General features: G+C 41.0%; 1 long non-coding RNA gene across 1 annotated transcript; it reads right to left on the reverse strand.

The window, feature by feature from the left end:
- Positions 1-322: 322 nt before the first annotated feature.
- On the reverse strand, positions 323-1038 carry LOC131301526 (uncharacterized). The gene is made up of 2 exons (XR_009191317.1): positions 872-1038; positions 323-517 (listed from the first exon to the last, which is right to left on the reverse strand). It is a non-coding gene; the product is annotated as an uncharacterized LOC131301526 (long non-coding RNA).
- Positions 1039-3814: the final 2776 nt, after the last annotated feature.

Consider the following 3814-nt stretch of genomic DNA (forward strand, 5'->3'; position numbering starts at 1 on the left):
GCAATTGCTCTTGGAGTCGAAAAGCTCAAAGTAATTGGAGATTCAAACCTAGTAGTCTCTCGGGCCAATGGAGATTGGAAGGTTCGTGAGGAAAAGCTGAAGCCTTATCACCAAGATTTGGAAGAACTGATTCCTTGCTTCAATAAGGTGACTTTCACCCATATTCCACACTTAAAGAATCAGTTCGCCGATGCTTTGGCGACTTTGGCTTTGTCACACCCCATCCCGGAAAACACCACACTAAATTATTTTCCAAATGGGCTGGACCCACACCTTGGCCCTGCTCAAACAATAAATAAAAATACCAGCAAGGTGTCCAACATTAAAAAAAAACTTAACTTGCATATATACGGAAATAACTGTCATACAAGGCGTGCCCACAAGTATTTACAACATATACAAGCTCCAAAAATAGGCACATAATCAAAAGAGTCAAAAAGCTAGACTACTATATACACAACTCGTGTCTAGACTCTGCAGTGGACCCGCATGCCGTCACGCACCTGAAAAGAAATCACTGTGAGGGTGTGAGCTATCAACATGCACAGTGAATGTTCTTATCCATAATAAGAGAAGCAATAAAGACAAGTGCTATCAAACAATTTAAACAAGAATATTCAGCCTTATAATAACGTTCCATTACGTAATACTCGTAACGCCACTAAGGCAATACTCTTTACGCCACTAAGGCAATAGTCTTCACGCCACTAAGGCAATATTTATCCACGCAACTAAGGCCATATTGTAACGCCACTAAGGCTATGATCATATTCGTGCTTAGGAGCTCAAGCCAAACATTAACCATTTCCATAAAAAAAAAAAAACTCTTCACAGTGTCTCATCTTCCGCTATTAAAAATAAGAACACCCACCTCGAGGCCCAACCAAAAAGGTACCAACACGAGTTCACTCCCTACGTGGAGTCGCGATGCTCGTTGCCGCTTCCGAACCTGACGAGTAACACATAAATCCATACATGTGAGTATGATTATAGAGATACCCATAAATTGAAAGGATTGCAATTATTACTTTAGCATCATAATTCATCTACACTAACCGCGTAATAAAATTCAGCACATCGAACCACATAAAAGAGTGTCATTTTCATAATCAAGAAGTTACCCCATTAAACAAATAGCAACTAGAGCGTAACATGCTTTCTAAGACTCGTCCACACATGATAAAATATCCTTTTGGCAACCATAAGAGAAACCATGTTCTCTGACCCATGCACCAAGCCCAGTTCGTTCCTTGAACAACCACATGGTCTAAACTTCACAAATTGCCACAAGAATCCAATAGCACAAAATCTGGTTCAGTCAGGTTCGACAACTATAAACCCAGTTTCAGCACTTGGGCATTTATTAACAATAGCTATGGAGGTTATTTTCAGCATTCAAGCACACAATTCCTGCACCTAAATAACCGGTTTCAACATTCTAACACAGTTTCAGCAACCTAAAAATCCATTTTCCAGCACAAGATTCAAATTTCCAGCAACAACAACCAGTTTCTTGCAATAAAAATCAGTTCAAACTAACCTCAAGATAAGGTTTTGACATGTCCAGAAACATAAGTAAAAGTCACTTGCTTTACAAGACCCCATTAGAGATGTTTACATAATATGTGTAGGATAAGTTAACAACCCTTTCGCATAGGATAGTTTTTCCAACCATCTGCAGCAACAGCAAACACGTCTATAACAATGCCCCAATTCGGTTTCTTTTTTTTTTCCTTTTCCTCTACTTCTTGTCGTTAACCAATTTAATCAAAATTCATCCTCTCTAACCCCAACATCAAATCTTTCATATTCACTTAAAAGAGAGACTAAGAATACTTGCAATCACAACTATCCATTCCAGCAGAGAAAAGGAACAAAGAATAGCCCTAGTTAGGAGTACTTAAAACCCAATTGATTCTCAAAATCCCAAAATCACTCAATTCAATTACAAGATATGTTACTGATCAATATGGAAAAGAGGCTAAGAATTACCTACCGAGATTGGGGTTTCCGTTAATGCTAATCCTCTCTTCCTCGTTCCTTCTCTCCACGCCTCTCTTTTTCTTCTGTCCTGAACGTTTCTTTCTCTCCCCCGAATGTTTTCTTTTTCTTTTCTATTAGTAGATATATATCACACACATGCACACAAGCACTCCCTTTATGCTCCATGTGCACACCAGCACACAGATTTTGTGTTTTGTTTTTTTTTTACTACTACAACCCTATAGTACTAGGAAATCACATTGAGGTCCATAATAAAAAAAATAGACTCACTTTTCTTTTTACTCTTTTTTTTTATTTTAAAGAACTGGATCTCACAGGCTTCAATGATCGAACTTCCAATAGGAGTCAAGCTGCGACCGATCGTGATTGAACAAAGGGACTTGCCCTCATACGAGTACATCAATGCCACTGATGATGTCGATGATGGCCTACCTTGGTTCCATGACATATGGAACTTTGTCGAGCGTGGGGAGTTTTCTGCTGGGGCCACTAGAAAAGATCGAGTCGCTTTACAACAGTTAGTTGCCCAGTACATCATTTATGGAGGGAAACTGTACCGAAGGTCTCATTATGGGATGCACAAACTGTGTGTCAACAACGCTGAAGCAACTAAGATAATGGAGGAAATTCATGAAGGAGTTTGCAGTCCTCACATGAGTGGAGTCATGCTTGCTAGGAAGATCCTAAGGCAAGGCTATTACTGGTCTACAATGGAGTCTCAATGCATCGACTACGTGCGACGGTGTCACAAGTGCCAAATCCATGCTAACCTACAGCATCTTCCTCCATCAACTTTGTATGGCATGACTTTGCCTTGGTCTTTCTCTGTTTGGGGCATCGACGTCATCGGTATGGTTAGGCCTTCTGCTTTGAATGGTCACAAGTTTATACTAGTGAGGATAGACTTCTTCAGTAAATGAGTTGAGGCTGAATTCACTAAATGGGTTGAGGCTGAATAGACTACTTCACTAAATGGGTAGAGGCTAAATCTCACAAAACCTTGACAATAGTTCAAGTCGCTCAGTTCATTCGGAAGAACATCATCTATCGGTACGGTGTCCCACAGGCATTTGTATCAGATAATGGGTCTCATTTCAAAGGTAGGGTTTGGAGCTTTTTGAGGAATTCAAGATCCAGATCCATCATTCGACAGTCTATTGTCCACAAACAAATGGAGTAGTCGAGGCCACAAAGAAGAATGTCGAGGTGATCATTAAGAAGACCACTGAGTCTGCAAAAGACTGGCACGAGCAACTGCCTTAAGCACTTTGGGGTTATCGAACGTCGATTCAAACTTCATCTGGTGCAACTCCTTATTCTCTGGTTTATGGGATGGAGGCAGTACTCCCCATCAAGCTTGAAGTACCGTCATTGAGAGTCATGGCAGAATGTGGTCTCACGGAATCTAAGTGGCTCAATGGGAGGTTTGTCGAGTTGATGTTATTTGATGAGAGAAGACTCCGCACCTTGTATCACGTTCAAGGGTATCAACGGCGAATCGCTCGTGCATTCAACAAGAAAGTGAAGTCCAGGGACTTAATAAAAAGGGATATGGTTACAAAGGAAATCCATGCTCCGGTGTTTGATCCTCGCGAGAAGTTCTAACCAAAGCGTTTTGGGCCTTACATTATCAAGACCATCCTATCTGGGGGTGCTGCTAAACTCATCGATCTCGGCAGCAATGAATTCAATACCTTGGTCAACATGGATCAACTCAAGGGTTACTATCCCTGAGAGATGCTCGTTGGACCAAAAACCATAACGGTGGGTGGTTCTAAGCAAAAGTTAGAGCAGCCTGCTAGACCGAAAA

The sequence above is a fragment of the Rhododendron vialii genome, chromosome 9a (genome assembly GCF_030253575.1).
Source record: "Rhododendron vialii isolate Sample 1 chromosome 9a, ASM3025357v1".
In the NCBI taxonomy this organism is placed as follows: domain Eukaryota; kingdom Viridiplantae; phylum Streptophyta; class Magnoliopsida; order Ericales; family Ericaceae; genus Rhododendron; species Rhododendron vialii.